At 46.8% G+C, this 11,565-nt stretch overlaps 1 pseudogene; it reads right to left on the bottom strand.

Moving 5' to 3' along the window:
- Window positions 1–223: 223 nt before the first annotated feature.
- Window positions 224–897, bottom strand: LOC129639705 (60S acidic ribosomal protein P1-like; annotated as a pseudogene).
- Window positions 898–11,565: the final 10,668 nt, after the last annotated feature.

The raw sequence follows: 11,565 nt of genomic DNA, 5'->3' as shown, positions 1-11,565 counted from the left end.
GTTGCAATCTCACAGAGTAAGATAGTCCTTCAGAAGTGTTCTGAAATGAAGCAAAGGAACTAGGCCTTTGTGACCTTCACTGAGCAACCACTGCATGTGGGCTGCCCCTGAGAAGGGGACATAACCTTAAGCAAGGCAGGTTCAACACAGGACAATTTCTTTCTTTCTTTCTTTTTTAGCAGCAAAAAGCTCAGGTTTTTATTGAATGTGTTACTAAAGAAGTTTAGTCAAAAAGACCAAAGCCCATGTCATCATCAGATTCTTAAAATTCTTCTTTCTTTGCTTCTACTTTCTTGTCCTTAGCTGGGGCAGCAGTGTGGATTGGGCAGGACCTCCTATGGGTGCAGCACCAGCTTGCTGGCATCAAGTCCACCAGCCCCCACTTTGCAGATGAGGCTCCCAATGTTGACATTGGCCAAAGCCTTTGCAAACAAGCATGGCCAGAAATGCTCAACATTTACATCGGCTGCTTTAATGAGGGCATTGATCTTATCCTCAGTGACCTTGACCCTCACCTCATAGCCCGCACAGGATGAGGACCGAATAGATGCAGGTGAGCTCCAAGGTGGAGGCCATAGTGCATGCAAGTGCTAGATGGGGGCTGCTTGGAGCGGTGCTAGTCACCCAGATGAAGTGAGGGTCTCACCACAAAATGGCCTTAGCTTCCTCAGGAGAACCAAGCACCTAAGCAGCAGCAGAGGAAAGGACAACACAGGGCAATTTCTGAGGAAGTACTCAGTCATGAGTGGCCAGCAACCAATATTTCCAGCAGCTAGGAATAAGTGTCTCATTTCTAAATTGGGGGATGAGGGGGTGAGGGATGAGGGTGGTGGTAGTTCTAAGTGACATGTCACATGGCCACTACACTTGCTTAACCATAAAATCTCCTTAATTGGTACATATATTTCCCAAGTACTTTGAGTAAGATTTAATTGAATTTACAACAACAGAAGTATTCCAAGGCTTCGGAACTCTATTGGTAGGTGGGTCAAAAAGGGAAGGGCTACTCAGAAAAAAGTGGTGGTTTTGATATATGATGTCAAGGGTGGGTAAAGGGAACAGAGTTTGGTGGATGAGAGCTCTTTCATACCTTTTATTTTTTAAATCTCAGTTCAGTTCAGTCACTCAGTCATGTCCAACTCTTTGCAACCCCATGGACTGCAGCATGCCAGGTTTCCCTGTCCATCACCAACTTCTGGAGTTTGCTTAACCTCATGTCCATCGAGTAGGTGATGCCATCCAACCATCTCATCCTCTGTCGCCCCCTCCTCCTCCTGCCTTCAATCTTTCCCAGCATCAGGGTCTTTTCCAATAAGTCAGTTCTTCCCATCAGGTGGCCAAAGTATTGGAGCTTCAGCTTTAGCATCAGTCATTCCAGTGGATATGCAGGACTGATTTCCTTTAGGATTGACTGATTTGATCTCCTTGCAGTCCAAGGGACTCTCAAGAGTCTTCCTCAACATCACAGTTCAAAAGCATCAATTCTTTGGCGCTCAGGTTTCTTTATGGTCCAACTCTCACATCCATTTTTAAACCTGGGGTGTATTTATTTATTTTTGGCTGTGAGCAGAGTTTCTCTAGTTGGGCAAAACAGGAGCTACTCTTCTGTGCAGTGCCTGGGCTTATTTTGAGGGCTATTCTTTGTTGTTGAGCATGGGTTCTAGGGCACATGGGCTTCAGTGGTTGTGACTGCAAGGCTCAGTAGGTGTGGTGCACTGGCTTAGTTGCCTCTCAACATGTGGAATCTTCCCAGGCCGGGGATGGAACCCATGTCCCCTGCATTGGCAGGCAGTTTCTTTAATACTGGACCACCAGGGAAGTCCTCATACCTTTTAATAGCATGCAAAATATCATGCAGGTCCAGGCTAAGATATTAAATTTACAAATCCAAAGATACATTTCAGTAAAATAGAATAGAATAAGAGCAGAAGCAGGATGAACTTTTATAGGGGGGAAAATCTAAAGTCCTGTCTAAGTTTAGAAATTACTTGTATGTATGAAGAAAAGTGTTGCTATGTGTAAAAAGCAGTTCATGTGAAAAAATATCTAAGTTTAATTTACCATGGTTTTATCTCTATGACATGACTGAGAAAAATGATAATGTAACCTTTAAGTTGAGTTAAGTTTATGCTACTGTAAATGACAGTTCTAGTGTATCCTGTGTTAACCAGATCTCATCTGTACTCAGTTCAAAGTATTTTATAGCACACATATAGAAAATGCATGAATCACAAATATACAGCTCAATGAATTTTCACAAAGTGGACATGCCCACTGGAGTGACCAAATGTTCCAATTTCCCTAAAGGTGTCCTGGTTTCAGCACTGAAAGATTTGTATTTTGAGAAACCCCTCTGTTCTGGACAAACTAGGTTTGTTACCCTGCTGCTGCTGCTGCTAAGTCGCTTCAGTCATGGCCGACTCTGTGCGACCCCATAGACGGCAGCCCACCAGGCTCCCCCGTCTCTGGGATTCTCCAGGCAAGAACACTGGAGTGGGTTGCCATTTCCTTCTCCAATGCATGAAAGTGAAAAGTGAAAAGTGAAAGCGAAGTCGCTCAGTCGTGTCCGACTCTTAGCGACCCCATGGACTGCAGCCTACCAGGCTCCTCCATCCATGGGATTTTCCAGGCAAGAGTACTGGAGTGGGGTGCTACCCTAATTCACTCAGATTAAAAAACAGAACATTATCAGCACCCTAGAAGCCCTCATATGGATTGTCCGTCACATAAAGGACAATCTTCCCCTCTTCCCCAAAGGAAATAACTATCCTGACTTCTAACACCATAGATTATTTTGAGGTCCTTTATTTTAGTATGAGCACTGCAAACTAAAGAGCAGAGGTTAAACTTCATAGCTCATGGGCTGAATCCAGCTGGTAGATGTTCTGTTTGAGTTATGCAATACTGGCCTTTTCTTTTCCTCCATGTACTTTATTTGAGGGACAGTGCTAAGAGTTTTAATACAGGTACAGATTCATGCAACCCCTACCACACTCAGTATACAGTGTGTTTGATTGTCACAAAAATCTTCCTCATGCATCTCCTTTGCAATCACATATTCCACTGGCTCTTAGTCCTTGGCAACCAATGATCAGATCTCCGTCTCTCTAGTTTTGCCTTTTCCTGACTGTCATACATTTGGAATCTTACACACCAGGTAACTGGTGAGTGTGCCTTATTTCATTCAGCATAATACCCTTGAAGTTCATGCAAGTTGTTACTTGTATCAATAGTTCATTCCTTTGTATTGCTGGGCAGTATTTCATTGTATGAACATCTGTTTGCTTATCCATACAAGGACTTCTGAGTTGTTTTCAATTCTGAGCAATTATGACTCAGTTCAGTTCAGTCACTCAGTCGTGTCCGACTCTTCGCGACTCCATGAATCGCAGCATGCCAGGCCTCCCTGTCCATCACCAACTCCTGGAGTTCACCCAGACTCATGTCCATCGAGTCAGTGATGCCATCCAGCCATCTCATCCTCTGTCGTCCCCTTCTCCTCCTGCCCCCAATCCCTCCCAGCATCAGAGTCTTTTCCAATGAGTCAACTCTTCGCATGAGGTGGCCAAAGTGCTGGAGCTTCAGCTTTAGCATCATTCCTTCCAAAGAAATCCCAGGGCTATCCCAGGGCTGATCTCCTTCAGAATGGACTGGTTGGAACTCCTTGCATTCCAAGGGACTCTCAAGAGTCTTCTCCAACACCACAGTTCAAAAGCATCAATTCTTCGGCACTCAGCCTTCTTCACAGTCCAACTCTCACATCCATACATGGCCACTGGAAAAACCATAGCCTTGACTAGACTAACCTTTGTTGGCAAAGTAATGTCTCTGCTTTTGAATATGCTATCTAGGTTGGTCATAACTTTCCTTCCAAGGAGTAAGCATCTTTTAATTTCATGGCTGCGTCACCATCTGCAGTGATTTTGGAGCCCCAAAAAATAAAGTCTGACTGTTTCCACTGTTTCCCCATCTATTTCCCATGAAGTGATGGGACTGGATGCCATGATCTTCATTTTCTGAATGTTGAGCTTTAAGCCAACTTTTTCACTTTCCACTTTCACTTTCATCAAGAGGCTTTTTAGTACCTCTTCACTTTCTGCCATAAGGGTGGTGTCATCTGCATATCTGAGGTTATTGATATTTCTCCCAGCAATCTTGATTCCAGCTTGTGTTTCTTCCAGTCCAACGTTTTTCATGATGTACTCTGCATATAAGTTAAATAAGCAGGGTGACAATATACAGCCTTGACATACTCCTTTTCCTATTTGGAACCAGTCTGTGGTTCCATGTCCAGTTCTAACTGTTGCTTCCTGACCTGCATACAAATTTCTCAAGAGGCAGGTCAGGTGGTCTGGTATTCCCATCTCTTTCAGAATTTTCCACAGTTTACTGTGATCCACACAGTCAAAGGCTTTGGCATAGTCAATAAAGCAGAAATAGATGTTTTTCTGGAACTCTCTTGCTTTTTCCATGATCCAGTGGATGTTGGCAATTTGATCTCTGGTTCCTCTGCCTTTTCTAAAACCAGCTTGAACATCAGGAAGTTCACGGTTCACATATTGCTGAAGCCTGGCTTGGAGAATTTTAAGCATTACTTTACTAGCATGTGAGATGAGTGCAATTGTGCAGTAGTTTGAGCTTTCTTTGGCATTGCCTTTCTTTGGGATTGGAATGAAAACTGACCTTTTCCAGTCCTGTGGCCACTGCTGAGTGTTCCAAATTTGCTGGCATATTGAGTGCAGCACTTTCACAGCATCATCTTTTGGGATTTGAAATAGCTCCACTGGAATTCCATCACCTCCACTAGCTTTGTTCGTAGTGATGCTTTCTAAGGCCCACTTGACTTCACATTCCAGGATGTCTGGCTCTAGGTCAGTGATCACACCATCGTGATTATCTGGGTCGTGAAGATCTTTTTTGTATAGTTCTTCTGTGTATTCTTGCCATCTCTTCTTAATACATTCTGCTTCTGTTAAGTCCATACCATTTTTGTCCTTTATCGAGCCCATCTTTCCCTCTTCCTTCCTCCCCTGCCACACAGTCACGTATGCAACACATGTTTCCCCTGAGAGAGGTGGCAAGACCAGAGGGCCCCACCCGAGTCCATGTGCCATTTTCATTGTCAGATATGAGCCAGATAGAAGAAAAGTTAGGATCATTTTCTGAAAATCCTACCAGATACAGAAAAGAATTCCTGAGACTCTCCCAGGCCTATAACCTCATATGGAGTGACGTATACTATATTCTAAATGCCACTCTCACCCCTGACGAAAAAGACTGTATCTGGAAAGCTGCAAAAGCCCATGCTGATCATTTAGATAACCAAGACTGGGATAGCCCAGTTGCTGATGAGGCGGTGCCTCAGTTAGATCCCCACTGGACTTACCAGCCCCGTGAGCCAGGTATCAGGAGACTTAATCATATGATTACCTGCATTCTAGAAGGAATGCAGAAAAATACTCATATCCATGTCAATTATGATAAAGTCAGAGAAGTCAACCAAGGGGCAGATGAAAATCCAGTCTTATTCTTGGCACGCCTCACGGAGGCAGTACAGAAGTATACCAACCTAGATATCACCACCCCCGCTGGATTACTCTACCTTCACGTTCAATTCATCAGCCAGTCTGCCCCTGACATCAGAAGCAAGCTTCAACAACTAGAAAAGGGCCCTGAGACCCCTCAAAGAGTCCTTCTAAAAGTAGCCTTCAAGGTGTTCAATAATAGGGAGGAGGAGGCTAAGATAGAAAAAGAACGTGAGAGAAAAGCTAAATATGTCTTTTTGGCGGCAGCAATTAAGGGAAGAGATCAGCCTGGCCCAAGTCATCCCAGAATGGGGCTTAAGACCCTCCCCCCCACCCCCCGCGCCCCAGACCCTGCTTACAATGCAGAGTCAGGACACTGGGCAAAGGCATGCCCAAACTCACGGTCCCCACAAAAGCATGCCCAACCTGTGGCCAATGGAGACACTGAAAGATGGACTGTCCCCAGGGACGCCCTGGCACCCCTGGGGAGGTCCCCACCTCCCAGAGTTGGAGAGTGGAATGTCCACAGGGACGCCCTGGCGCCTCTGGGGAACTCCCCACTTCTCCCCAGAACCCCAGCCCAACCCTACAAGAGTTGTTCCAATGACGGGGCCCCGGTTCCAGCCCCCTGGCCCGTGTCCCAAACACGAGCTCGGAACTTAGGGTAGACAGAGTAGTGGCTGGAAAAAAGACCTCTTTTATAGTAGACACTGGAGCCACTTTCTCTTAACTTCCTACTCTGGCCCAACTCAAGACTCAGAACTCACAATCAAGGGGGCTCTGGAGTTCCCCTGAGGCCAAAAATCAGCCCTCCATTACTCTGTCAATTTGGAAAATTGACACGTATACACTCATTCCTGATAATGCCTCAGTGCTCGATGGCACTCCTAGGGAGAGATTTGTTATCCAAATTAGGGGTCTTTATTATCATACCCCCCTCGATACAGTCTCCATATTCTGCATGCAGATGGCACCTGGACGGTCCCTATCCCTCACCCCTGACCTTCCCTTGGATCTACCCTTAGACCCCCAAGTCTAGGACACTGATCACCCATCCATAGCCAAACATCATCCCCCAGTCCACATTACCCTAAAAGACCCCTCGACTATAATCACCCAACAGCAGTACTCTCTTACCCCAGAGGCCCACAAGGGACTTAAGCCTATCATAGACCGTCTTCTTCAAGCCTTTATCCTAATTTCTACCCATTCACCACAAAACACCCCTATTCTGGCAGTAAAGAAGGGACCAAACTCTTGGAGACTGGTCCAGGATCTGCGAAAAGTCAATGAGGCCATCACATCAACATTCCCAGTAGTCCCTAACCCTTACATCCTTCTGTCTACCATACCCCTGACTGTAACCCACTTCACGGTATCAGATCTCAAAGATTCCTTTTTCACCATCCCTCTCCACCCCCTCTCCCAACCCCTTTTTGCCCTTCACCTAGCAAGACCCCGAGACTCACGTTTCCCAACAACTAACATGGACAGTTCTCCCCCAGGGGTTCAGAGACAGTCCTCACTCTTTTGGACAGGCTTTACAAAAGGACCTACAGACAATCGACCTAGCCCCGAGTCATCTCCTCCAATACGTAGATGACCTCCTCCTTTGTAGCCCAACCCGAAAACTCTGCCTCCAACATACTGCCAAACTCCTTGGGGCTCTGGGATCCTGGGGTTATCGGGTATCCCAATCTAAGGCCCAAATAGTCCAGACAAACGTCACCTACCTGGGGCTCTCCATATCCCATCAACAAAGAACTAGTCCCCCAGATAGAATCCAGGCCTTAATTAACGGTCCACTTTCAAAAACAAAAAGGGAACTCCTGTCTATCCTCGGCCTCCTAAATTTTTTCCGTATCTGGATCCCTAACTTCTCCCTCATTGCAAAGCCGCTCTATGAGGCATCTAAAGGATGTCTGGATGAGCCCCTCTTTAACCCCTCCTTGCTGGCCAATCCTCTTCGCCAGCTCACTCAGAGCCTCCTCTGAGTGCCAACTCTCCACCTGCCAGATCACATCAGACCATTCTTTCTCTTTGCACATTCCAACCAAGGACAGGCCCTGGGACTTCTGTGTCAGCGGGCTGGAGACACCTGGGCTCCCATAGCCTATCTATCAAAACAGCTTGACATGGTGACCAAGGGGTGGCCTCCCTGTATACAGGCCATGGGTGCTATCACAGCCCTTGTACCCGAAGCAAATAAACTCTCTAGACATGCCCCTTTAACAGTCTGTTCTCCACACACCTTCCGAGACTTACTATCACACGGGGCTTTCTCTCCCTTCCCCCTTCCAGGGTACAGGTCCTACATGCCTTTCTCCTCGACCCTCAGCTCTCATTCTCCCCCTGCTCTCCCCTTAACCCCACCAGCTTATTACCCACATCCTCTACAACAGACTCCCTCCTATATAGCTGCAGCCTAACAGTAGATCTTACCCAAAACCCCTTCCAACATTTAACAGATCAGCCCATCCTAGACCCAGACACCCCACGCTGGTTCGTTGATGGCAGCTCTCAAAAATCCCCACCCTTCGCAGCAGGATATGCCATCACCCAGGGGGACCTTCGTCACAATCACGAAACTCAGACAATTGAAGCTTCACCTCTGCCACCTCACACCACCTCCCAACAGGCAGAACTGATAGCTCTCACCAGAGCTTTAACTCTGGCTAACAATCTAAGGGTTAACATCCACACAGACTCCAAATATGCCTATAACATACTTCACTCAAACATCCTAATATGGAGAGAAAGAGGTTTCCTATCCCAAAAGGGATCCCCCATTATTAATTCAGACCTGATTCACAAACTTCTAGAGGCAGCACTCTTACCAAACAAAGCCGCCATCCTCCACTGTAGGGGACATCAAAAGGGAAGTCTCATATCAGCCTACAACAATGCTGCAGACCAGAAGGAAAGGAGATAACACTGTCCCATCCTTCCCTCCAGTCCCCTGTCATCTTAGCTTTGACTCCACCCGACCCTCTCACCACCAGAGAAATCCTCTCTTATCTACATTCACTTTTTCATCCCTCATCCAAGACACTCCAACAGTTCCTCCATAACCACTTCTCCATATCCAATGCTGACCAACAATATTTAGATAATCTTACCCGCTCCTGTCAAACATGTCAACATACTAACCCCAATTCCAACCTTAAACCGGCATCCTTTCCAACCCTTCAAACACGAGGCAGCCTCCCAGCACAGGATTGGCAGATAGACTTTACTCATATGCCCCCGGTCTGGAGAGTCAGATACCTTCTGGTCCTTGTGGACACTTTTTGGGATGGGTAGAAGCATTTCCCATTACGAACAAAAGAGCCCACACTGTGGCCCAAATCCTCCTCACAGAAATTATCCCCGGGTTTGGCCTGCCTTCATCCCTACAGTCTGACAATGGCCCAGAATTTACATCCAAAGTCACCCAACAACTTGTCCAATTCTTACAGATACCCTGGAAATTTCACATTCCATACCATCCCCAGTCCTCAGGAAAGGTAGAAAAGATGAATAGAATAATCAAAGGAATCCTTACCAAACTAACCCTCGAAGTACATCTGGATTGGACTAAACTTTTGCCAATTGCTCTCCTCAGAATACGGACCTTGCCCAGAAAGCCCCTGGGGCTGAGCCCCTTTGAGGTGATGTATGGAAGGCCCATGCTCCCTCCTGGACTCCCCCCTGAACCTCCTCTCATACCAAGCTTCTTACACTCCCCTCTGCTGGCAGAACTCCACAATGCCCTTCAACCACAACTTGCCTGCCCCTGACCCCCAAGCCTCCCTGCCCCCTTTACAAACTGGGGACATGGTGTATCTGTCTGATAATCCCCAGGGTGACCTAACCCCAAAGTGGCAGGGACCATTCAAAATCATCCTCCTTACCCCAACTGCAGCTAAACTTGAGAAGGTCACCTCCTGGGTACACCTCTCTCACCTAAAACAGGTCACCTCTGATCCTGCACTGCTCTCCTTAACAGACAACTATCAGGTCTCCCTCACAGGGCCCACTTCCTTAAAATTCACCCGGCGACAACCTCTGTCAACCATCCAAGAAGACACTGAATGACCTGGACTCTCTTCAACCTACAACTGTTCCTGACCCAACTACTACAAGACCTCTGGACCAGCGCCCCGACAGGAACCTCCTTCAAAGACATGACTACACTGGTGTCTCAACTGTGGCTCCAGGGAACCTTCTACAACCTGACTCCAGACAAAATTGATTTCTTTACTCTCATTCTCTACATTATTCTACAGCCTAATGAACACTGTTCCTCCTCAGATTCAAACAACCACCAACTTGGGGCCTTCTTCCCCTCGCCCTGACTGGCCTCTCCCTGTCTCTCTAACTATAATAGCACTGTTAATCTTAATCCTTGCTATAGGCCTAGTAACTGTCTCCCCTCAGGACTGGCTACCTATCCTTCATCTTTCCATGGGTATCGCCTACGTTGCTAGCTGTGTTCTACTCCTAGGGTACTATTTCCTCTGCACTGCCTAACTAACAGCCCATGACTCCTCTGTTCCTTATCCTTGCTGCACTCCTCAGCCTTCTGGCTACTCCCTGCCCCTGCTCTGACATTTATTCCTATGTACATTCCTCATGTTATAATACAGCTCCAAAACCACGCACCGTGAACCTCGGGGGTGGGAAGTCCAAATTCCTACTCACTGTTAAAGTACAAAAGAGAGGGAGTTTCGTGAGTACCTGCCATAAGCCAAATGGAAGAAACATATGTTTCTATCCCATTAATCACTGGGGGTACTCAGACGGGGGCAGGGTACTAGATCAAAATCGGGAAAAGAAACAAGAACAAGTCATAAAGAACATAATTTCCCGGTTACAGGCAACCCCTGAGCCTTATAAATGCCTAGACCTTCTTTCCCAATTACGGCCTCTCCTAAAACCTCCCTCTGGCAACCAACACCTTACCCGCCTTCTCAACTCTTCCTTCCAATTCTTCCAGTACACACAACACACATCCCAGTGTTGGATATGCATGCCACTGTCTCCCTCACCGCACATAGCAATTCCTTTACCTTCAACCTGGCTGTTACAGGGCAACTATACCTCCCCTTCCCAACAAAAAACTACACAACTCATTGGGCAACAATTGAGTGAGTCACAACTCACTCTGACAATGTCCTACTCTCAGCCTCTTCAAACCTAACCTGTATTAACTACTCTAGTCCCAACTACACTGGTCTTACAAACTCTGCTCCCTCCTTCTGTTCCACTTGGGTTCTCTGGAACAGCACAAATAATTGTACCAATCCAGGAATCTTCATTCTCTGCGGGACCTATGCATATTCATGTCTCCCGTTGGACATCCCCCACCCCCCCCCCCCGGACCTTGCATCTTGGTCTTCCTGACCCAAGGCCTAATATTCCTCAAAGAAGAAGAGGTAGAACAAATATTCTACCCCCAAGGGGAACTTTCCCACAGGAAAAGATGAGCTGTCATAGCCTCCCTCCTGATTGGGACTGGCATAGCAGCAGCCCTAGGCACTGGGATTGGAGGCATCTCTACCTCTGCCCATTTCTACTACAAGCTGTCCCAAGAACTTAATGAAGACATGGAGCAGGTAGTGGAGTCCTTCATTTCAATTCAAAGACAAATTAACTCATTAGCTTCTGTGGCCCTTCAAAATAGGTGAGCCCTGGACCTTCTCACCGCAGAAAAGGGAGGGACCTGCCTTTTCCTAGAAGAGGACTGCTGCTATTTTGTTAATGAAATGGTCACAGTCCAGGACAGAATCAAAGAACTTAGAGACAGAATTGAATGCCGCCAAAAAGAGTTACAAAACCTTTACAGCCCCCAAAACCTGTCCCAACAGGTCCTCCCTTGGTTGCTCCCTTTCCTGGGACCACTGGTACTTATCATTCTATTCCTCTTATTTGGACCCTGTCTCTTCAGTCTCTTTCAAAGGTTTCTCCAAGAATGGATTCAGGCCATCTCTCGAGATCAGGTCAAGACCATTCTTCTTGAGAGCCTCACTCCAAGCTCAGAAAAAGGAGACCCTGGGCC

Source organism: Bubalus kerabau, chromosome X, assembly GCF_029407905.1.
Source record: "Bubalus kerabau isolate K-KA32 ecotype Philippines breed swamp buffalo chromosome X, PCC_UOA_SB_1v2, whole genome shotgun sequence".
Classification (NCBI taxonomy): domain Eukaryota; kingdom Metazoa; phylum Chordata; class Mammalia; order Artiodactyla; family Bovidae; genus Bubalus; species Bubalus kerabau.
Note: the sequence above shows the minus strand (reverse complement) of the source record. Positions and strands in the feature narration are given on the sequence as shown.